A 24788-nucleotide genomic window follows, 5' to 3' on the forward strand; every position below is an offset into this window, starting at 1 on the left:
AGTTCTGGAAATAAAGGTGTGTGCCACCATGCCCCGTTGAGTTTTGTGATTTTTATATGTATGTTTTGGGGGATTTGTTGTCTTATTTGAGATAGTGTCTTTGCTTTGAAGTGTGTGTGTGTGTGTGTGTGTGTAAGAGAGTCAGAGACAGTGAGCAAGCACAGCTTAGAAAAGTGACTCACAGATTATACGCAACCAATCAATCACCAACCAACCAACCAGCCAGCCAATCAGTCAACCAACCAACCAACCAACCAGCCAGCCAATCAGTCAACCAACCAACCAACCAACCAGCCAGCCAATCAGTCAACCAACCAACCAACCAACCAGCCAGCCAATCAGTCAACCAACCAACCAACCAGCTAGCCAATCAGTCAACCAACCAACCAACCAACCAGCCAGCCAATCAGTCAACCAACCAACCAACCAACCAACCAGCCAATCAATCAACCAACCAACCAGCCAATCAATCAACCAATCAATCAACCAACCAACCAACGCTAGCTACTCTGACCACTACTCCAATTTCTTTAAGGTCTTCTCACTGACAACTAAATAGATTAGGTTGTGACGGCTTATGTAATTCTTAGCTACTGCCCAACAAGTTTTGTTTATTGCACCCGGGAGAGCCTACAGTAAAGAGCAGGACACAGAGAGGGAAAGTGGCCCCGTGAAGCTGAGATGAAGGCCCAGGGAGGGGCAAATGCTTAGCTAGAAGTGGCACGATGCTAAGTTAGGAGAGTGACTTGAAAACCATGAAACCGACTTCAGCTCCCCCTTGAAGCTTCACATTTCCTTCACCATCGTTACGTGGTGGTGCATCAGACAGATAAATTGGAATTCATCCATTAACTTTAAGAACTGAACAACCAGAAGTTTGTCCTAGCTTTTCCTCTTTGAAAAACTAGAATCCCTAAATGGGTTAATAATTTTTTTTTTAAATCTCTCTCAGAGGACACAACATTTCAACAAACACTAACAGCAATTTCAGTAGAGCAAAACCTAGAAGGGTCAGTCAGAAGATATGTCTCACGTGAGGGTTTTCATGGAGCAAATGATCCCAGGCGGTGCACGGGGCTCACGTCACCCCTACACGCATCTGCATGGGGCCTGCGGGGCAGGGCTACATTAATCCAGGAGCTTATATCAGTTCAGAAGGAACCCGTGGAAAAATAAGGCAAGTGGTTCTATTAAAAATATGGACTGCAAATTGCTGACAAGAATATTGGGCAATTATATAATTATTATATAATCGAGCCAAGCTAAACAGTTTGATACCCGAAGGCAAACCGCAGCAAGTTCACACCGGATCTCAAGATATCTCTGAGGAAGCCCAAGACAAGTTGGAACTCCACACAGCTGTGGAGCAAAGAGGGAGTCTCTTTGAACTGACGTCCCTCTTTAATAGAAGTTGTTCCAAAAGAAAGCAAACTGCAGAGGGCTTTTGTCTAATCTCCCTGGTGTGGTGACAGAGTTGGGGGGGGCAGACACAGGAGACTAGAAAGGGAGTCACATGGGTTCCACCTGGCTGATCTCCAGCCAGCACTCGGGGATTAGAAGGCTGGGTGGAACCAGGCTTCTAAAAGTTGAAGCTTTGAAATACCATCAGGAACCACCAGCCCGTCTTTTCTGGGAGGTTCTGTCATTTCCACCTGGCAAAAGACCAGGGGCTGCTGACCCTCTGCGGCATCATCTAAAGTCTTTGGGCTCATGAGCCGTATGACCACAGGAGCAATTTGGAGGTGGCTCTAGGGTGACCTCCCTGCCCACCATTCGAAGCTTCAAGGCAGCGTGAGCACCACAGATTAACAGAAGAAAAGGAGGAGAGAGTCACGGATTAAAAACAGAGAAGAATGTGCCGCTAAGTCTGTGGATTCCAGTGAGTGCTGTGTTTACTTCTGAGGCCATTAATCGGAGCTGGCTGCTGCACATTCCTGGGATCCAGAGGGAGCACGTGGGTAAATACGGGGACTAGCTGAGGAAAGCCTACTCAACCGAATCCTTGACAACACCATGGTTCAGCCGAATCCTTGACAACACCATGGCTCAACTGAACCCTTGACACCACCATGGTTCAACCGAATCCTTGACACCACCAAGATTTGAAACCCAGGTTTGAAAGGAGCTGATCAGGTAAACCTACTCTAGGCTAGGGATTTTGTGTGTGTGTGTGTGTGTGTGTGTGTGTGTGTGTGTGTGTGTGTGTGTGTTACAGCACTGACTCCAGCATCAGAGGATACCTTTCAGGGAGCCTCACTCTTCCCCCACCACGGGCACAGGGATTAAACTCTGGTTGTCAGTGGCACTCTCATTGGCTGGGCCATGTCACTGGCCCGAATTTGAAGATCTTAAGGAGACTGCTTTAGTGAGTGGAACTAAAGACTGTCACAAGCAGGAGCGGAGCTTTACTCCGTTGGCAGAATGCTTCCCCGCCACACATCCTATGCTCCATCCATCCACGGTAGTAGCGCATAAAGCATGGATGGTGGTCCATGCCTGAAATCACAAGCACTCCAGAGGTAGAGGCAGAAGGGTCAAGAAGGTCAAGGTCATCTTTGCCAGGGGGAAAAAAGGGCACTGCCTGAGCTCAAGAGCTGAGTCACCCCGAGTTTCCAATGGCTTAGAAATGAACGGATCTGGAAAAGCTGCTCAGCGGGCAGCGGTGCTTGCTGTGCCAGCCCCAAAACGACCTGAGTTCAATCCCTGGAACCCACAGAGAGAGCAGAGTGCCGACTCCTGAAAACTGTCATCTCATCTTCTACTTGAGTGTCACGGCATGCCCAGGACCACAGTCATGTGCACACATGCAGGCTCTCTCTCTCTCTCTCTCTCTCTCTCTCTCTCTCTCTCTCTCTCTCTCTCTCTCTCTCTCTCTCTCTCTCTCTCTCTCTCTCTCTCTCTCTCACACACACAATTTTAAAATATTTCTACTTTGTCAACTAGGAGACTCTTTTTTTTTTTAATAAATACACAGTTGGGTTTGACAGGGAGAACTGTTTTGACGGCTATTCAATGCATTACTCGGTGCCAGCAGTGTGGATTGCAACATCGGTGTGTAGTGTGGTGGGGGGAGGGGACGACACAGAGCAGTAACTGCTGTCCGGTAACACCTGGACACCCTTTAGACTTTGTACCCAGCCTCACAGCGGCTACTGTCAAACTTCCCTTCACACAGAGAAGCTGGGTCACTCAGGTACCCGGAGAGGGTGGGGAAGTGGGGGGGAGGAGGGAGTGGATTTGGGTGAGAAATCTCTGGAATCATACCCAAGCATAGTCGATACTCAGCAAATATTTAAGGCTACTGTGTGCCAGGCAAACTGGTCAAGGTGCCAAGGGCGTGGCAACGTGAAAAGGAACCAAACCGCTCGCTGCCTTTGCGGAATTCAGCTCAGCCAGACTGAAAGCAACGCCGTTTGCTTCCTGGGGGTAAGACACACTGAATTTTCTCAAGCATCTGTCCATCTGTCAACAGATCTTCATGCACTGTTTACCCCGCACCAGGTAACAGAAATATAGTGGCCACACAAGAGGTGTGCTTTTTATTTTTTACACTTATGGATTTACAGTCTGACAGAACAGGCGCATATAGTTCCAAATATGGAATTGCACAGTGTGGACAGGATTCCAAAGGAAGTACTCTTATGGGGACCCACATCCCAAAACATTGGGCACAGAAAGACCCTGGGCGAGTGTCCTTACTTCACTTCTGTTGTCATGATAAAATGCCATTTTAGCTCAAGGTTCCAAGTTGTACCCCATCCCCTCCCGCTGTCAGAGGGTCTCGTTCTTGAAACAGCCACCACATCCCATGGACAATGAGGGCCTGCCTGCGTGGTTTGCTTTGTCATGCTTCACACCGTTTCAGGGGCGTGAAACAGGGCAGTCTTCCCATCTCTATTTACCCACGATGGAAACCCCCTCAGCTCTAGGCGGAGCAGGGGCTGCAAGGGGAGTGAGTTTAGGTGACTAGAGACCAGGAGCCCACAAGGCTGCGGAGGGAGAAAGAGGAGGCGGTGCCCTTACCAGCTCATGTTAATTGCCAGCAATCAGAAACCTGGGAAGCATCAACACACTGCTCCTGTCTTCACCAGGGGTCTAATCAGGCACCCCTGGGATTCTAAGGGTGCCATGGGGTTCAGTCCCAAGGCTGTCAAAAGTGCTAGGGCCGGCTGCATTGATGTCCTCAGCCAGGAGAGAGCCAGTGGGCGGGGCAAGGGGGGGTCCCCACAGAGCTCCCGTTGCCTTAGAACCTCTGGAAAGGCCAAGGATGATCTTGAACTCCTAACAATCCTTCTGCTTCCACTTCTCATGCACTAGGAGGACAGGAGCCACATGAGGGTGCCTGGTGGGAGCAGGGGAAACTGAGGCTCCGTTTACCCTCACTCCCCGTACCTTCTGCCTCCCTCCCTCTTAGTTTTTACCTGGAATCCCTGCCAGCCAGCACCGGTGGCCACAGCTTCAGGTTTAATTAATCCTAGGCCTAGGGGGTTATACTGAATCTCTCCAGGTGAGACAGCCGCTAAGGATGTCTCTGACTACGGCTCTCATCATGTATGCTCAGTGTCACTGCTCCTCCAGCCACACTGTGTGGCCCCGGGCAAGTTTCTGGTGATTGCTCCTCATGGAGGAGAGACCAGACCATGCATTCTGAGTTTGCCTGACCTGCTCTGAGAATCTCAGCTGATCTCATGCCCTCTGGCATCCCTGCAGTCAGCTCTCCACCCCACATCTCAGGACCCTTCCTCCTCTTTTCTTCTAGGAGTCCCCGCAGCCTGTCTGCATTCAGAGTCAGGGACCTGTGGTATTCCTGTCTGTGATGGTTAGCTTTAAGTGTCAACATAGGGTTACCTGGAAAAAGAAGCCTTGAGGGGGACTGCCCACATTGGGTTGGCCTGTGGGCGTGTGCTTGACTGTGAAGGGGTTTTCTTTTTCCTTCTTTCCTTCTGTTTGTTTTTAAATGTTGTGTTTAATGGTAAAACCTAGCACATTCTAGCACCAAGTCTGGCACGGAGTCGTAGCTGCGGACTTGTGACCCCCACAGAGCCTCGCATGGTGAAGAGAACGAGGAAGAAAACCATCAAACAGAAGAGCCCGTGGGCCTCAGACAGGCAACGCCCAGAATGGCATGGAAGAGGATCTGCTGCTTGAGAGATGGGTCCCTGGCACAGCCAGTAATCAAGCTACCAAATCCCATGTCAACGCCAGCCCCTGATCCAGCCACACTGACTGCCGTGGCCTCAGCACCAACAGACTTGGGGCCTGTGTCAGTGTCCTGGACTCACTCTGGAACTCCCATCTGGCCACCTGGAGAGGGAGCTGCTGCAGGATGGACTCTCTGGTCTGCTCAGAAGGGAGGCAAAAACACACACGCCACTCCGCCAGCCCCTCCGAGGAGAGCGAATGGGGAGAGGTGTCCCAAGGTTAAGGAAGACCATGCTCAATTCAAACTCCCACACTGATTTCTCACCCACACTTGAGAGCATTTGTTTTCAGTGGTTAAAATAACACCCACGACTGTAACAGGCAAAGTGCTGGTGAAAAGCTGTATAAATACTAGCTTACGGCAAGTTATTAATTTCGAGATTAGACTTTATTTCCTAGAATTTCAAAAAGTTCTATCAGCAAAAGATCACGTCTGGGCATGGTGGCGGGACCTCAACATGGCTGCTATGAACACGCCTGCATACGCTTTGACGTTTCAAAAGTCCATGCCAGGCTCAGCATCTCTATCTCTCCTCGCCTGTGGAGCAGGGTGTAGCTCTCCACCACGCTGCCACCGTGATTATAAGACACGCCTTGGCCATGGTGTTTCTTCACAGCAATAGTCACTGGCCGAGATACAGGGTGAGTCCAGTCTCTATCAAGTTGAACTAAAATTAACCAGCCCGAGAGAATAGGTCAGTGGTGAGGCCCAGGGGCTAGATGGTTAGCGCTATGAAAAGGATATAAGACTCTATCACATACATTACAATAGGAAATTTATGGAAGGCCAGAAACTTGTTGTAACATAACGAATGACAGGCAAACAAGAGGCAGGCACAAGAAAGAACTCTGAGTGTGCTCAGGAGGGCAGGAGGCAAGAGCTCTGCCTTCCAAGGGTCTTACGGGGTGCAGTCTTGGCCTTAACTTCATCTTTAATACGAGTAGATTAAATCAAAGTAAAAAAATCTTTTCTTTTGTACCTCCTGTCGCCATCTGACTGGCAGCTGAGAGGAGTTCCCCCACGGAAAATGAAGCTTCAAATGCCTTGTTGTACAAAGGCTAACAGGACAGCACACTGTCCAAGGAAAACATTCAACCTCACAACACAGCGGCACTAATGACATGCTCATTGTTTTTTTTACCTAGAATGTATGCAAACAAAAATGCAGTATGCACCCAGCATGCATTTAAATCCAACTTCTGTCAGATCTGCTCATTTTATTTATTTTTCATTATAGATATAGACTTAATTTTACTTTTTAAAATTAAAACCTGCCATTTTACTATGCTAGTCTTCAAAGTCTAAGAACTCTATCCATTCCTCCCTCCTCATTCTAGAAACCACATATAATTAATCCCAGCCCCGATATCCTGTGTGTAATGTGTTCCTACTTTGAGCCAACTCAGTGTTAGGGATGGATCACACCTATTGCAGCCTCTTCCAGACAGGCAAACCAAGCATTCAGAAGGCTCCACGGCCGTCCGTCTTCTTCCTCCCAGACTGCTTTCTAACAGCTCCAACTGTTCACCAGTGTGTGCCTTAGCCCCTTCCTTCCTATGAGAATCCCGAATCTGGCTTTCTGCTCTGACCCCATGCAACATCTCAGTGACTAACTATAGAGCACCTACTATATGCTCCACAACTTCTCATTCAGTTCTCTCAGCCACCCACAGAGATGGATGCTTCATTGAAGTTGCTAAGCAACCAACCTGGAGATCCCCAGCTAGGAAGCCCTAGACCTGGATTTGAGTCCAAGTCTGTCTAATTCCAAAGCCCATGCTCTTAGCCACTACAAACAGGGGCTCTGCCAGAAATAGCTAACAACCAAGGGGAAAAAAATAGAAAAAAAAAAAGGAAGGCTGGGTAGGTTCCTATATCACTGTGGACACTGGACAGGGACAAGGGACAGTTCCTAGCTGATGAGAGCTGACGCAGGGACAAGTTACTTTGTTCCGAAATCAGCATGGTAAGGTCTGGTCAGCAGTTAACCTGTTGCTTCATTCATTAACTCAACAAACATTTAGAAGTAACTATCGTGGCTGCTGGCTCCAGGAGCCAAACACAGGTTAGCTACCCGTAACTCGTATTGTCTTTGTCAAGGAATCTACCTTGGGAAACAGGAAACAGTGTCCATGAAAGGAAACCAGAGCAGGTTAAAGACACTGAGCTTGTTTTAAACAGGTCAGGGAAGACCTCCCAGGTAAGATGACGTTTAAGCAGAGGCAGAGAAACACTGTAACAAGGAGAAGCAAGCCAGGTGGCGGGAATATTATGTGCAAAGGCCCTAAGGTGGGAACATGCATGTGTTCTTGGAAAAAGACCCCAGTGTAATGTAGCAGGAAGTGTGGTCCCCCTCCCCCCTGGTGATCAGGGTTCAGCTTTCTTAAACCTCCAAACCTGACCTGTAAGTGTGGGTGATGATTCCACCTCCCTCCCAGAGCTGTTATGAGGAATAAGTAAATAAAATATAAGCACAGAATACCTAGAAAGGGTTAAGGCTAGGGTTAGGGTTAGGAATCGGTGTTACCATTTTATTTCATGTATGATATGAAACATATCATATTGGCCTATATGATACCGTATGTGACATGAAATATACCATATTGATATGTATATGATATATGATATGAATATATCAGTAATATATCATATCATGTGTGATGCCAAATATATCACATTGATATGTGTGATACCATATGTGATAAGGAATGTATCATACTGATATATATGATATCGTTTATCAGCTTATTTCTAATCTGATCATCTTTATTCCCTAGGTTAACTACACTGCTGGCTTTATGGTGACCAATAACTTCTTCCAAAGCCTTGGATTTCAGGTCGTGAGGAGGAGAGCCCTGTGGGGATGGAACTGATGCTATCTCAATAGACACAGGACACAAATGGCTCTGGCCACACTCTGACCCACATACCCAGGGCCCCTTTCAGGATGTAAGTTCCTGGGCCTCAGGTGTAAGCTACTGAGGTGTGCCACGTGCCACGGTGTTCCCTGCAGTCTCCACTCCTCGATAGCATCTCAGACAGAACCAAGAAGTAGCCCCAGGCACAGCCAGTGCCAAGCTGAGAACAATCTAAAGAGTGGGCAGGGCGGGGGGTGGGACATCTTAGTGGGGGAGGAGGCTTTCTGCCCAGCCTGACAACCTGAGTTTGATTCCAGAGTCCACTGGAGAAACCAACTTCTACAACCCTCACACACACGCGCACATATGAGTACCCATAAATAAAAACGTAATAAAAACTAACCTTTTAAAAAGCCTACTCAAATGGAGCACACCTGTAATCCCAGTAGGCAGGGGGTGGATGCAGGAGGGTCTTGAGTTTTAGTTCAGCCATCTCAAATAATAATACTGACAATAATAACAATAATAAAGATGGTAATTTAATTTCCTCCCATGTCCTTCTTGCCTGAAGTGACAATAATAATAATAATAAAGATGATAATTTAATTTCCTCCCATGTCCTTCTTGCCTGAAGTGGAACATTTTTTTTTCAAAGAAAATAGGACAAAAACAAAAACAACAACAACAAAAACCAAGAACGCTCAAGACACGCCAGGCCTGGCAGTCTCCAGGCTATTGTAGCACGGGCCCTAAGCAGGGCAAATCTGGAAGGTTCCGTGAACTGCCAACAGGATGAGTTCGGAGCCAAAGGAGGATGTCGGCGCCACAGCGAAGCTCTGCCCTCGGCTCTCTCTGCCCACCCTCTCCCTGAGCCCCTTCGTCTGCTGTTGTGTTTATTTTTCATCTTTTAAGCGGGGTGGGTTAAAGGGCAAACCACAGGCAAAGGGAAAGCCGCAGCCTGCGCCTGCCGGAGTGAAACGGGAATCTCCCCCAAACCACTTGGACTGTTCCGGCAAGGAGAGCCATTGGTGTTCTGGCCCGAGCTGTCTTCGACCCGGGCTGTGACAAATCAGGCTCTCCATCTCCCAGCAGGGCAAGCAGCTAAGGGGTGGTGTATATGCCGGACAGCAGCTACCCAAACACCAAAGGCCTGCTTCTTCCAGTTAATTCACTCACTCAACCCACAAACACTCCACGCACGCACCAGCCACTTCAGATACGGGACACAAGCAGAGTGAACAAAGATATGCGAATCCCTGCCCTAGGAGGCCTGGAGACAGAGCATAAGCTCAGCACACGGCTGTGTCTTAGGTGGGGATAAATGCTAAGGAAACAAAAGCAGAGAAGGGAGAGAGGAAGCCTGCCTGCTGCTGAGTCTTTCTCTGCTTCTTTGTCTCGCCTAAGGACCCACAGGAAGTGAGCTAGCTTCAGATACTTGGAAGAACAGGATGTTCCTGCAAAGGCCCACTCATTAAAGGCTTGGTTTCCCCACGGGAGCACCACGAGGCGGTGTCTGCCTCGCGAGGGGCCCCTAGACCATGCCGGAGGTGGTGAGACCCCAGCCTTTTTTTTTTTTTCGTTGCCTACACAAGAGGTGAGTTTGCTCTCACACTTCCCACAGCATGGGCCGCCTCACCCCCAAAACAACAGGACGAGAACCCTCCAAACTGTGAGCTGAGAACCTTTTTTTCTCTTTAAAAGTTAATGATCTCAGGCATTTTGTTATGGTGATGAAGAGACGACTAGGGGGTTAAAAATCCCAATTTTGATCCAGGAAAGCCCACAGGAAGAAAAGCCAAAAGGTTCCCCGTGACCTCGGCAGAGAGGCCATCTCAAGAGGCACCACTGAAGTTCCTGTGTAAGAAAGAGCTGGTGACAGACAGCCTGGGAGGAGAGGAGGGTGCGCTAGAAGGAAGGGTGGTTGCAAAAGGAACCAGATGTGAGCGCACACGGCACCCTGGGCAAACCAGAATGGCCTCAGGCAAACGCGGGTGAGCTTCAAGGGAAGCAGAGGGGGAAGGAGTAGCTGAAAGTTGCTGACCATGCATGCAGTCAGGCCATGCTGAGGAGGACAGAATCACGGACGGTGCCATGCAAGACACACACACACACACACACACACACACACACACACACACACACACAAAGTGATATACGCACAAGGCGTGATGAGAATTTGGAGACAGATGTGGATGCCATGGAAATCAGCCAGACTCCTGGGAATGGAGGAGAGGGTGCCTTTGTCTTCAGAGGTTCGCTGAGTTAAGACACATCCACGGACAGGGGGAAACTAGAAGCACGAGAGACGCCTGCTCTGGTGCCATTATTGACAGGAAAAGTGAAAAAGAGAAACGGGGGAGGGGCGGCATGCATGTAGAGGACGGACTTAATTTAATGGTAACCACGTGAGACCACCTACAGACCGCTGTGAACATGCATCTAACATAGCGACCTAGAAGACCCTCATATAGATACGGCCATCGAACGTGGACATATGAGCAACTAAATGTGGGCTGGGAAGAAGAAAGAGGGATGCAGGAAAGTGCTGAGAGTCTGGGTGTCCCCGCCAAAACTGACATTGAAATTTAATCCCACTAGGGGAGGGGGACCAGAACTCAATCCAACTATGGCAACTGGAGGCAGGGCTACTGTGCGACAAAGTTACGATTATGACTCCAGCTTTACAAAGACAGAGACACCTGGGCTGGGACGCTCTGCCCCTTAGACTTGCACTGTGCAACCTGACCGAAATAAAACAAAGTTACGAAGCCAGTGCCCCGATTCTGACTCCAGTTTTACTAAGACAGACACCTGGGCTGGGACGCTCTGCCTCTCCTTGTGCCATCTGGGGATGCTGTAGGACCCTCCCACCCACCAGCATCAGCACCGTCTCCCAGCCTGCGGAAACCTCCATTCTATACACATAGCTGCTCAGTCTTAGCCATTCTGTTGTAGTAACGGGAAAATGTGTTAACATTAACGCCAGCACACAGGGACTCGGACACTGGAAAAGGAAGCCTGCAGAAGGAACTCGACGGAGAAGACAGGAGAGCTGGTTCTGGGAAAACCACAGGAATGGGACATGGAGAGAAGAGCAGGCTGGAGCAGCCGATTGGGAGGGTGTTCTGGTGAGAAACATGTGGGTGTGACCTTACTAGAATAGAAAGGAGGTTTCTTAGACAGCTGGGTCTCCCGAGCCCACTAATCCGGCACTTCGAAAAGGCTGGTGGCCGGGCTTGTGTTGTAACTCCGGTGGTAGCGTGCTTACCTAACACAAAGCCTGGGTTCAAGCCCCAGCACAGCATAAACCAGGCACGGTGGCACATACCTGTAATCCCAGCACCTGGGAGATCGGACGTTTAAGGTCGTCCTCTGCTACACTGTGAGTCTGAGGCCAGCCAGAGAAACATGAGACCCCGAGTTCAGAAAGGAAGAAAGGAAGGAAGGAAGGAAGGATGAAAGAAGGCAGGCAGGCAGGCAGGCAGGCAGGCAGGCAGGCAGGCAGGAAGGAAGGAAGGAAGGAAGGAAGGAAGGAAGGAAGGAAGGAAGGAAGGAAGGAAAAGCTAGCTGCTTCTGCCCAGTGTGAAGGACAAAGCGTTCACGTACACATCTTGCCTCCATTTTCTTCTCTCTGTATATTTCCTCCCCCAGCCTCTAGGATACCGAAGAGGAACATGTGAGGAAACACTGGGGTGCCTTGCACCCTACCCTGGCACTGTGGAGAGGGGAAAAAAACTTCGCCAAACACACCAGCTGGGTCCCAGAACCCCTGACCGCTTAGAACCACCGAAAGCTGCCTTGCTGCTTGCTCTTATGTTCTCTGAGAAACATAGGAACCAAAAATTGACCCTAAAAATTGTCTCTGATTTCTGACACAGAGCACTTTAAGGGCATCCAAAAGCCAACAGAAGATTCCTTAAGGCATGCATTGGTACCCCTTTGTCCCTTCCCACTGCAAAATGGCAGCCCCAATCCCAGATGACCATTTTTCTTGGCTTAATTGCATACATGTGCTTGTGAGTATGCCTGTGTGTGTGTGTGTGTGTGTGTGTGTGTGTGTGTGTGTGTGTGTTCATAATTGGAGCCAGACTGCTTTCCCTGGCTTTTGGAGAATGGTATCATTTTTGGGGTCCTAAGAGTTGCCAGCTGCAGCCTCAACCTTAGCAAGCCTGAAGCTCCTGCCTCCTGAGACTTGCTATCAGTCCCAGCTCCTCAGTGGGAGAGACACCCCTCCCTTCCCCAGCCTCCCAGGCCAGCTTAACTCCAAAGGATCCTGCTTTGAGTTCAGCTAGGCCCCATTCAAACCCCATTCAGCATGGCGTCTACCTGAGACATTTTCTGGAGGCGTTTTCAAGAACTTAGCCGAACTCCTTCTAAAGGAAACCTCTTTCTGTAAGCCCACACACTGCATAAAACTCAAACTGCGAGCAGACATTCTAACAAAGGAAACGCAGATGCCACAAACTGAAAAGCCATCGGCATAGGACCATGTGAAATACAACACACAGGCCCATCCCTCCTGGGCTGCCGTAGAAAACATCATGAATCCAACGTCCAGGCTGCAACAGTAGTTTAATAATGAGCAGGAGGGATGAGGAACCAAGACAAGGATACATCCATCTCTTCCTGAAACGGGCTGTTATTGATACAGCATTTGTGGTTCATGTGGTATGTTAAGAATAAAGGGCATAGAAACCTCTCTAAAGTTGTAAAACTAAAACAAAGAAAGGGAGGAAGGAAGGAAAATGAAGAGGAATGCCTGGCCGGGAAGACCTTGGCAGAACGAGGTAGACCCAAACTAGTCAAGAAGCCGGTTCAGAAAATGAGAAACTTCTCCCCGCACAGGGAAGACCTGATAATGCATTGATGCTCAGGGCACAGTATGACTCGACGGTGCTTTCCCTCCCAGTCAAACCGAGTTTGTCAGCCCACTGTACAAAGTCGTGCAGGAGAAAGAGGCACATAGCCTTTACAGATACTAAGAAGGCTTCGTGTTTCTGTGTGTGTGTGTGTGTGTGTGTGTGTGTGTCTTGTTGTTGTTTTAAAAGGATAAAAAGCCACAAGAGATAACTCCCAATAACACAGTAAGGATTGCACAATATTTACTTAGGCTTTGTGTCAAAGTGTCTCGCCTCAAATAACCTTCCCAATTCGAAAGGGAAAAAAGAAGTCATATTCTTCTCTGGCAATTACTGCACAGTTAGATAATTATGAAGTGAGATTTTGCAAACAGCATGGTGTTGTATCCAAGGGTCAACATCACACCGTCCAAACACACCAACGGCTAAAGATGCTAACATCTTTAGAGAGGGGATCTTCACGCACCCAATGGAATCAAGTTTCCATAAAATGCTAAAGCAGTGAAAACCGAGATCTGACACTCTGCCAGGCCCTCCACACCGGCCATTCTGTGCAGCAAGCTCCCAGGACAGACCATCTGACCAACAAGAGAGCTCCAAGAACTCCCTTCACAGACTTGTTTCCTAAAGAGGTACTCTGTTGTTTTTTTTCTCCCAGGGACTAATCAACAGAAGTGTGTTTTCACGAACAGCCCTTCTGCAATTTCATACGAAAACATGGCCTTCAGCGTATACCAGAGAAATGATTTATGTGTTTGGAGGGACCAAAAAAAAAAAACCCAAACAGGTGTTGTTCTCAGTGTAAACAGTACCCATCCCTGCTGGCCCTCCTCACCCTCGGACTCCCAAGAGGCAGAAGAAATGGACATTTCTTCATTATCATTTATTAAAGTCTTGAAGAGAAATCCTTCTGTGTGCTACGAATATGCGTTGCTTTTATTGGTTGATGAATAAAGCTGATTTGGCCTACAGCATGGCAGACTGCAACTAGGTGGGGGAATCCAAGCAGAGATATGGAGAGAAAGAAGGCAGAGTCAGAGAGACTCCAGCAGCTGCCAAGGGAAGCAGGATATGAGGTAACAGGCCTTGAGCCTCGTGGTAAAATACAGACTAATAGAAATGGGTTGATTTAAGTTGTAAGAGCTAGTTAGTAATAAGCCTGAGCTAATAGGCCAAACCATTTGTAATTAATATTAAGCCTCTGAGTGGTTATTTTTTAAAGCAGCTGAAAGTCAGGGTGGGACGAGAAACCTCCATTTACAAAATTCACTACTTCTGACTTAATCGAAATGATTATTCTGGTGACAATTTGACATTAAATTTCAAATAAAAATGAAACCTGCCCACCTTCACACATCACTCAAAAGTCCTTTTCTCAGGTTTGGGGGAAGGTTTGGATTTTTGTTTTTGTTTGGGGGGGAATTTGTTTATTGTTTTTGTTTTGTTTTTTTGAGACAGGGTCTGTGTAGCCAGCTGACTTCAAACACACTGCCGATTTTAAATTGATCTTGAACTTCTGATTCTCTTGCCTCTACCTCCCAAGGGCTGGGATTATAGACATGCACCACCACACTTCCCTAACACAAAGGGATTGCTGATACAGACACAACACACACACACACACACACACACACACACACACACACACACGGGGCTCTACTCCGGGCAATCCTTCTTAAGTACAGTCTCCATACCTCATAAGTAACTGTTAGCCTATTTAAGCCTCAGTCTCTGGCCTGAAAAAAAATAAAGGGAGAAATGTAGAATGAGGGCCAAACAAGAATAGCCTCAGGCAGAATTTATATGAATGATTCTACATCAAAACCAAAATATTACACTCTTGGTTGAGAGAGCTGGAGGTCCAAATAACTGGTCTCCAAGGTGGACAGGGAGTGTGCTTGGAAATCCATGCCAAGTCTTTGTAAACAGAGCAATCAAGTCACCTAACAAGTCAAAGTAAATGCTACCAAGGCAAGAAATCCAGAGATAGACAGGGCCCAGGAAATGGACCTGATCTTTTTTGCATAGTATTTCCAAATGGTTGGTTTATGTCAGCCCCACTAGAAAACTGAACAAATTAACAAGTTTGGTTTTACACAGTGCTACAAAGAAGCACCTGCCATCATCTCACACGTGAGTCTGAAGACAGGGAAACCAGAGAACTTCCTGCCATGGGGCTGCGTTTGCTTTTACTAACCAAATCTGTTATTCACTGATGTTCCTTAACTTTTGGGGTGGGGCTGCAGTTCAGAGACCAAGGACTTGCCTCAAATGGCCCCAAACCCCAGCACCTCAACATAATAATAACAATACTAACAGTAATTGTTTTTCACATAACCCAGGTTCATTCTCATCTTCCTAACTGTCCATACTCCTATGGAAGTGAAAAAATTACATTTGAGTTAAGGACCTCTAAAAACATGAACCTAACCAGTTATGTAAACTTCAAAAAAAAAAACAGCTAAGGTTTGTAGCATGAATTCTAATCAGTAATAATAATAATAATAAACAGTAAGATATTAGGAGGGGGAAAGCTGAAAGCTCAGAGAACCAAACAGCCAGCCACTAGTCCTATCTGTACTGAATCCTCAGACCAAATGAGCAGTCCTGTCTCTAGGAATCCTCAGACTGAAGACTGCCTAGACTGCATCTCTGTCTTGTCTCCTCCCTGCCTTATATCCCTCTCTCGGCCCACAGCCTTATGACTCTTGTCTCTACCTCCCTAGTGCTAGGATTAAAGGCGTGTCACTCCAAGTGTTTCTCTTTTAGACAAATTCAATCTCATGTAGCCCAGAGTGGCCTTGAACTCACAGAGATCTGCCCTGCCTTTGTCTCCCAAGTGCTGGGGATTAAAGCATGGCCTCTATGGCTAACTAGTATGGCTATCTCTGCACTGTGACCCTCAGGCAAGCTTTGTTAGATCATAAAATGTCACCACAAAGGTTTTTGAATATGAAAAAAATCAGTGTTTGAAAGTATAAGGAAATAAGGAACTGATTGATTAAATAGCTATTAAAATCAGGGTGGAAAGCTTGTTCTCCATATAACCAATGAATGTAGCCGTCATAATTTTCCATCCAGTAGCAATGAGAACATAGAAAAATACACATTTGAAAATGACTTTTAAAGGGGCTGGAGCAAGGGACACGTAGTGACAAGCACAGACTACATTTCAAAGACTCAGCTCACAAATGTCTGCAACTGCAGTTCCAGGAGACACAACACCCACTTCTGGCATCTGAGGGAGAGCAACCAGGCATACACATGATTCACATACATACATGGGAACACTCATACATACACACACACATACACACAGAGACATACACACACACATACACACACTCACTCACACATACACACACAGACATACACTCAGGCATATACACATTCACACATACACAGAGAGAGAGAGAGACACACACACATACACGCTCACACACAACACACATACACCCACTCTCACACACACAACATACACACACACACGTACACAGAGACAAACACACACAATCACACACATGCACACACACACACCCTCACACACCAATAAGGGAAATTTAATGACTTATTAAGAACAGAGTTAATTCAAAACAACGAAAACAAGGAGGGGTGTGCTATAGCAACAATATCATAACCTGCCATGCTCTAAATTCTACCTGTTCTGTCCTTAGGTGTAAAATATAAAACATAGACTCGTGATCCCCAGAATTTGAAGACCACGTGAGAACTAAAAGAAGCCAGAAGTCATTTCACAGGACTTCCCTAGGCTTCTAGGCAGGCACGTTTTTTTATAAGTTGTTTGTATGCAAAAAGAAAAAATTAATTTCCTTGAGTCTTAAAAAGAAGAAGAAGATAGTTTCCTTCCAACACACGACTTTTGCCCATTAAATGCTTTCTGCTGGAAGGCCTTGGCATCCTCAAACCTCCGTGACCCCGTGCATCAGAAGACACCACTCTAATTTACCAAACTCCAAAGCCAGGAAACAGGGGCTGACTGGAGAGTGGGGGGGGGGGCTGATAAACACTTGTGAAATAAGTAACCCAGATCAAAGAACAGAAGACTAAAGGAGATCCTAAGCAAATGCTAGTCTGTAATGTCAAATGCAGGCTGAGATGAAGAAAGACATGGCTAAATCTTAAGGTGATTTAAAATAGGGTCCATTTGACCCTAACACTTAATATAAAGTTAAACCTTTAATACAAGATACACAAGAAACAAAACCTGCTAACGTAACTACAAAGACAGGAAACCTTTAATACAAAAAAAAAATATTCAGTCTGGCTGATTTACAAGCATGCTGGTTCTTAAATATTTTGTAAGCGTGTTTACAGACATAATTGCCTAAACACACCACAGACACTTGTACTCACACGGGCTAAGACTTTGAACTACTGCCACACAGATTAAGCACCCTGATCCAGAAATCCAGCATCAAAAATGCTCCAAAACCCAAAATTTTCTCAGCACAGATATGACCCCACAAGGGGAAAATTTCACACTGATCTCCTGTAACTAGACGAGGTCACAACGTACGTACGCTGAAAACATTGTACAGAACTGTGTCAGGTACATATGACACCCAAATCATGTTTAGACTTGGGTCACCTCTCCCAAGAGATCGCTGTGTACGTAGATGTTCCAAGGCATGAAACCCAGAGCCCTGTTTACCCCAAGCATTTTTGCTGCGGGAACTCAACCTGTATTGAAACGTGGGATAAATGAGCTCTTCCCATCTTGAACTTGGAAGACCTTAGTGAAAGATAATGATGACGGCACTGAATTCATCGACACCACCCCCCCAAGAATGAGTTCATTTATGCAGTTTTACACAAGGAACAAATAGGGGGTCGTTACAAAAAGGGTTCACAAAGGAATCTCTTTGGATTTCCAGTTCTCCTAAATAGCCTGAAATGTTATTCAAACAACACAAAATTTTTACACATTGCAAGGAAAGCAAACTGGAAGGAAAAAAAAAAAACAGACCCTACGAGTCACCGTTAAGTTCTAGATATACATTTACCAGCCAGACCCTAGCTTTTAACCAATGGAAATTAAACCCATTCCTCCACAGAAAACTCAGAAAGCAACTTAGTTATTTTTGTTAGGTGAGGCTACAATGCTTTTCATTTCTGAAATACATGCTACATACATACAGTACAAGCAAGTTTAGGTGCCTGCAGGACATCAATAAGTATGTTGCGCTCCCCCTACTGGTACGTGTTAAAAATAACACCGAATTTCCCAGGAGACTGGCCTTTGAAGCCTTGGGGTTCGAAACTCGGTTAACGACTTTATTGTTTTGTGTTGTGTTTTTTTTTAATGTATACATCTTACCCGACAGTTAAGCAAAGCTAGTGTGGGGTTGTCATGTTCCATCACAACAGGAACTTTTAAAGTTGACAACAATGTCAGGGGTAAGACGTGTGCTGAAGCCTTGAAAACGCTAAACAATGCAGAATTCAGGCCAAAAGCAGAGAACATCAAGAAATAGAGCAACATCCTCTAGCTGACACAATGGCACGGAATCAAGTCCTCTTTAATAGCCCTTCAGGGGGTAAGAATTATTTCCCTGCCTCCTGCGCCAACCACAAGCTGTTTCCTAAGGAAGCCCAGTGGCCTTGATCAACAATGTCTGGTGGATTAATAAAAGTAATGAAGACTAAAGATTAACATAAGTCAGGGTTCTATTTATAATTATTTGGAGCCAGGCTCAGTGGAGCTGGACTTCGGCCCCTGCAAAGAACGTGTATGGTCACCTAAATTAATCACAGATAATTTAGTGTTTCAAAAAATGCATTCAACTCAAACAGGAAGCTGGGCAAGACAGAGGGCCAAGGGCTTATTGCCCACGGATCTTACCGCACTTGCCACTTTCTGTCGTGACCAGGGCAGCTCTTGGGTTAAACCTAACAGAAAGCAGTGTATGATGACCTAGGGCGAGTGACTTGGCCCCTAACTGCTGGAGTCTAGCATGCGATCTGTAAATTGGGTCCACTAAAACCGCACAATTTTAACCAGAGTTGGGGTGGTACTTAAATCCGACTGCTGCCGTGGAGACATCTGACACACCGTAGGGGACCAGTACCCCCAAAAGAACCGGCTGAGTTCTCTAAAGGGCCATTCCGGGGATACTAAAGGACCCGATGTGGTTTTCTTGGGAACTTCTCCCCAAGCCTTTCAGTTCTGCGAAGGTAGAAGAAACTTGAAAAAAAACGTCTGGTTCCCCATCTCAATCTGTCACTCGCACGATCCCTCACCGCAGGGCGCAGCACAGGCGCTAACACCTGTGCACCGCTCCCCGCGCGCGCGCGGTCCTGGTCCGGAACATCTGTGCGCTCCTCCAGCCTCCAAGCTGCCTTGCGGGACCCGGTCCTCCTAGCTCACAGCCGTTTGCACCGACACCTCAGCCACCGGGTTCTGTCTACTCTGCCGAGGTAGTTCGGGCTTGGCACACTCGCCGGCTGTCTGCACTTCTATCCGGGTGCCCGAACGTGGGACAAATGACCTAATAAGCGCAACTCTGCAAGTGGATTCTTCTAGCAACATCCAAGGGTCCCCAAGTTTGTCCCAACCAAGTTCACACCCGGATAGAGCCTCTAACATCAGCGAGAGCGCAGCTGGATTAACCCGGGAGTCCTCCGCGGCGTTTTCGGGACCGACTCCCTGAGCCAGGGCGCGGCCGGCGGGGACCCGGGACAGGCTTGGGCGCGCGCGTCCCGCGGCCGCGGCCTCTGCTACCCATCACGGTCGAGCGCCCACCCACGCTGTCATGAGCCGGGAGGGCAATGGCCTGCGCGCCCGGCTCGGGACTAGGAAACCGCGGAGAGGAAGAGCGAAGGCGGCCGTGGGGAGCTCCTCCCTGGCGCTGCCCACCCGGGACCGCCGCGGATCCCTGTTCCGCTCAGCGTCAACCCGGCCGGATCAAAGCCAGGTCCCGAGCTCGGGGTCCCGGGTGGACCGAGCAAACCCGCGAAACAAGCACCGGCCCGCAGTGCGCAGCCTGCACAGCCGGTGACCAGGCGCCCAGCCCGCACGTACCTCGCAGGCGGCGTGTCCGAGACCGATCCTCAGCCGCGAAGTGGGGGAGCAGCCGAGGAAGAGTCCCCTGCACCCAGCGCGCGCAGGCGGCGGCGAGCTCAGCAGCTCAACTGCGCCATCCGGACCCCGCCGGGGACTTTCACCTCCTGCCGGGAGCTCGGGGAATCGCGCAGCGAAAGTGGCCTGGCAGGACAGCAGCCCGCTTCCCCCTCTCCCCTCTCTCTCTCTCACACTTCCAGGGAGGAGGAAAGTGGCGCTCAGCGTCCCCGAAAGCCTGGATCACCCCATCAGGCCCGTGCGGCGCCCTCGCTCGGCCGCGCACACGCGCGGGCGGGGTCGGGCACGCAGCCACAGCAATCAGCGCGCGGGGGGAAGGGCGCCGCGAGCTACGGGGGCTCGGCCGCCTAGAAACTCCTCCTCCTCCCGCCCCTCCTCCCCTACTGATGGATGAGCCCAGCAGAGCCTGCTGCAGCCTGCAGCCTGCGCTTCCCTTAGGGCAGAAAGGCAGGGGCTGAAAAAAGGGAAAGGAAGTCGGGGCACGGCCCAGGATTGGGTGCCGGGTGGACATCTCTGGCCCGGGAAAGAGTGGAGTACCGAGAATGTGGCGCTCACTACCGGGACTCGCTGTCTCTCCTTGCATCCTTCAAACTACAAGGGATCTCTGGAGAAGATACGGGTTTTATTTGGTTCGTGGTTTTTGATGTATGTTTTGTTTTGTTTTTTATCACAGATAAACCCACTCCCCATCGCAGTCCCTGCGCACACATTCCTTCTGCTCCAGTTCGGTTTTATTCCCTCCGTCTCCGACTCTGGTTATCAAAAGACATGCCCCGGCAGTGGAGACAGGGTCTTGCTTCTTCCTCTCTAAAGCTTAGTGCAGAGTTCCTTCCCCAGCTGTTGCTCCGCTACCTAATTTCCACCGCCGCGGTTTCCCCCAAGGCCCTGGCGGTGTCAAGGATTGATGTAAAGGATAGCGGGTAAGGTCTTGCATGCGTTCACGCGCCCCGTGAACCGCACCTGTAACTCTTGGACGGAGTCAGCGCAATCACCAACACAAGTTTGACACACCTTTTACACTTCGCTTTCCAATTAAAAGGTGAATTGCCCCTTGACACTGTAGCTCCAAAAGTAAAGTGTTTGCCTAGCAGACACAGAGCCCTGGGTTTGAGGCCAGCACCGCATAAAACCAAGCACGGGGGAGGAGGGTCGTTTCAAAATCAACCCCCAGAATACCCTGTCTATCAACAGATAATAAACAAAATGTTAAACTTTACGTTTGCAAAATTGCATGTGTGTGTGTGTGTGTGTGTGTGTGTGTGTGTGTGTGTGTGTGTATGCCCATACACCTTGGCCGGAGTTTGGGGTCAGAAGACAACTTTCTCCCTTTCCACCACGTGGGACCTAGGACTCCAACTTAGGTCATTCTTCAGGCTTGGCAGCAAGTGACTTTACCCACTGAATTATGTCACCAGCCACTTCACAGGAAGCTCTCACCGGTGTTACAGCAGATGGAACCCCTGTGAAGTGACTGGGGTTCAAAGACAGGTTTCCGGTCTTAACTGCTACTGGATAATCAGGGAGCCTTTGCACGAACGGAGTCGCCCCCACCTAGACTCCCTCCTAAAGTGCAGGGATCTCAGGCCTTTAATGGGGGAGCTGAGTGGTAGGCTCCACCCCCACCCCCCCACCCCCCCACCCCCCACCCCCTGTGAGTCGGTCTCATGTACCTCAGGTTGGCCCCCAGCTCATGAAGTTAAGTAGTGAAGCCTTCTGCCTTCCGGCTCCCCAAGTCCGAGGATCACAGGTGTAGGCCGGTCAGCACACCCAACTGCAGAGGCTTCCATGATTTTTTTTTAATTTTGTGCTGGGGAGGGTCTCAGGTAGCCCAGGCTGGCGTGGATCTATGTAGTCCAGGGATGATGACTTTAAACTTCAGATCTTCTCGTGTTTACAAATGGTTACAGGGATTCATTGACAAAGGTTAATATCATTAATCAGATGTGTTACTGTGAAAATCCCTTCCTTTCATATTTGGGGTGGTTTGATGAGAAATGCCCCTGGTTGGTGGTGCTGTTTGGGGAGCTTATGGGGAGGTGGGAAGTACAGCCTTGCTGGAAGGACATCCCTGAGGTGGGGTGGGGGGTGGGGGTGGGGGGGTGAGGAGTGGAGGGGGTGGGGGTGGGGGATGGGGGTGAGGAGTGGAGGGGGTGGGGGTTAGGGGGTGGGGGGTGAGGAGTGGAGGGGGTGGGGTGGGGGGTTGGGGGTGGGGCGGTTGGGGGGTTGGGGGAGCATCATTGAGCTTCTACAGCCTCACCCTACTTACAGTTCAGTCTGCTCCGCGTTTGATATTAAAGGTTGATCTCTCGGCTTCCTGCTCTTGGGGGCATTGGTAACATCTGCTGCACCTTCCAGGGGTTAAACTCAGGCAGGGTCATGAAGTGCCTTTGCCTGCTGAGCTGTCTCACGTGCTGCCTGTCAGCGCTTGTTACCTTAAGACACGGGGCTTCCTTTGGGCTGAGGCAGTGTCTTGATAAATTTGTTTGATGGATTTCTTTTTCCTTCTTTGTTTTTGTTTGTTTGTTTGTCTTTTGGTTTGGGGCAGCATCTCAAGTATCCTAGTCTGGCCTGCCACCTGACACCATGAACTACATGAACTGCGGGTCCTCTTGTCTTCATCCCTGGGGAGTCTAGGCATGAGCTACCACATATCAGAGACTTCGTACATAAATGGCAGACAAACATTTAAGCTAAACCTTCTTTTTTAGTTTTTCAAGGCAGGGTTTCTCTGAGGAGCCCTGACTGCCCTGGAACTCACTCTGTAGACCAGGCTGGCCTCAGACTCACAGAGATCCTCCCATGTGCTAAGATAAAAGGTGTGCGCCACCAAACCCCACTGGTCATGTTTTAAGTTTTTAAAGCTTTTGGGGAAAATTTTATACTTGAATTCTGTATTTACATCATTTCTACATCTCCCTCTTCCTCTTCCAACCCCTCCTGTGTTTATTCCCCTATTCCCCCTCAAATTCATGATCTATTCTTTAATTATTGTTTTATACACACACAGACACAAACACACACACACATAGACACATATACATATATGCAGGCACACATATACACACAGACACACACATATACAAACACAGGTACACAATATACACACAGACACACACATATACATACACACAGAACACCACCCAGATACACACACACATACACACATATTCATAGACACACACACGTATACATATACACAGACACACAGATATACACAGATACATACAGACACACACATATACACACACACACACAGAGAACCTGCTGAGTACATTTAGTGTTGCTCCTATATGTGTGTGTTTGGGGCTGACCACTTAGAATTGAATAACCTACCAGGACCTCACCCCTAGGGAAGACTGATTCTTCTCTCTTACCAGCCATTAATTGCCTATAGCTCTTCATCTAAGGGTAGGGCTTTGCGACATGCTCCCCATCCACGTCGGTGTGCCAACAGGAAAAAACGATCGGTCAACCCCACCCACCCCCAGAGGAATTGTAAACAGAGAACTGACATTTTTTTAAAGCCTACTTTATTTTATTTGCACAAGAAACGTTTGACAGCAGGGTCCCAGTGATTTACAGTGCCTGTGTCTCTCTCAAGGAGCGGTCCCTCCCCTAAGCTGGAACCCCCACTTACAATGACTCAATCTCGTGGCATGTCTCCAGATCCCCCTGATAAGCAGACAACCGAGCAAATGCATAATGACCTGGTTGTCAGTAACATATGCTTTAGGTTCATCCAGGCCCCTGTAGGAGAAGAATTCCAGTCTTCCAAGAGGCCCAGTCATGGTCAAACGCCTAACGCTGTTTCTAGCTTTCCTAAGCCCTGGTATGGAACTCAAGCATGTGCTTTACACTTTATAAACTTAACTCATTGGACCCTGCCCCGGGGCTGGGGGATGTAGCGCTGTTGTTGGTAAGGGGGCTTTCCTGGTTTGTGTGGCACACCGTGCGCACTGGGCATGACGGCAGATGTATTCCCAGCACGTGAGAGATGGGGAGAGGATGATCATAATGCAAGGCCGTCCTTGGTTGCGGAGGGGTGTGAGGCCAGCCTGAGTGCTGTCAAACCTTGTCTAAGTTAATAGCAGAATAAACCCTGTAACAGTTCTGTTACCCTCCCTCTACCAGGTATAAAATGATGCACAGAGAGGTTGGGTCGCTTACCAGTGAGCGACCCAACCAGGTGACTCCCTGGCTCCAGAGTCTGTCTTCTGAAGCTGCTCTCTGAGCCGTGAAGAGTCCCTGTGCAGTGATAGAAAAGTCTTGCTTTGTTGTCCTGGTTTTTAAAGCTCAAGGTTAAAAAAAAAAAGTTCTTTGAATACGATGGTTGCCTTCCAGTAACACACAGAAGCAGACCCCTTCCACCCAGTTAAGAACATGGACATGAAGTCCACCAAACACAGCGAACAGCTTGCAGGCAAATTGCACAACTATTCTGAAGAATGTGTGACAGAGCGGGAACCAAATGCTGTCCCAGAACTGCCATGGCAGGATGGGTCCACAGGCTCCGGGAGCACACGCTCACCTTCTGTTTAGCTAGCCTGCTGTCACCAAGCAGCTACACAAACTCCTTTCCAGAGTTTGCTCCCGAGGACACCAGCGCGAACTCACAAGTGTTTCGAGTGGTATCGTAACCGAAGGCAAAAATCTAGAGCCACGTTCTTCTATATCTGCAACTGAGACGGATGAGTTCGGGCTGATACAATATGCAACAGGCAAATTTCCAATGAATGAGGAAAAAAAGTTACTCTCCGATGAACCTGCAC

General features: G+C 48.4%; 1 protein-coding gene across 2 annotated transcripts in view; it reads right to left on the reverse strand.

Annotated features, from left to right (window-relative positions):
* The window catches only part of Tgfbr3 (transforming growth factor beta receptor 3), a 184042-nt gene extending 161649 nt beyond the window's left edge, over positions 1-22393 (reverse strand). The window contains exons 1-2 of one of the 2 annotated variants that reach the window (XM_040733617.1): positions 22286-22393; positions 21690-21900 (exon numbers count right to left, since the gene is read on the reverse strand). The gene's annotated coding sequence lies outside the window, so the exon portion shown is untranslated. Of the gene's footprint in view, positions 1-19962; positions 20296-21689; positions 21901-22285 lie in introns of those variants that run through there. The other variant, XM_040733616.1, reaches the window with a different exon arrangement.
* Between the last annotated feature and the right edge of the window lie 2395 nt (positions 22394-24788).

Source organism: Mesocricetus auratus, unplaced genomic scaffold (assembly GCF_017639785.1).
Source record: "Mesocricetus auratus isolate SY011 unplaced genomic scaffold, BCM_Maur_2.0 Super-Scaffold_100031, whole genome shotgun sequence".
Classification (NCBI taxonomy): domain Eukaryota; kingdom Metazoa; phylum Chordata; class Mammalia; order Rodentia; family Cricetidae; genus Mesocricetus; species Mesocricetus auratus.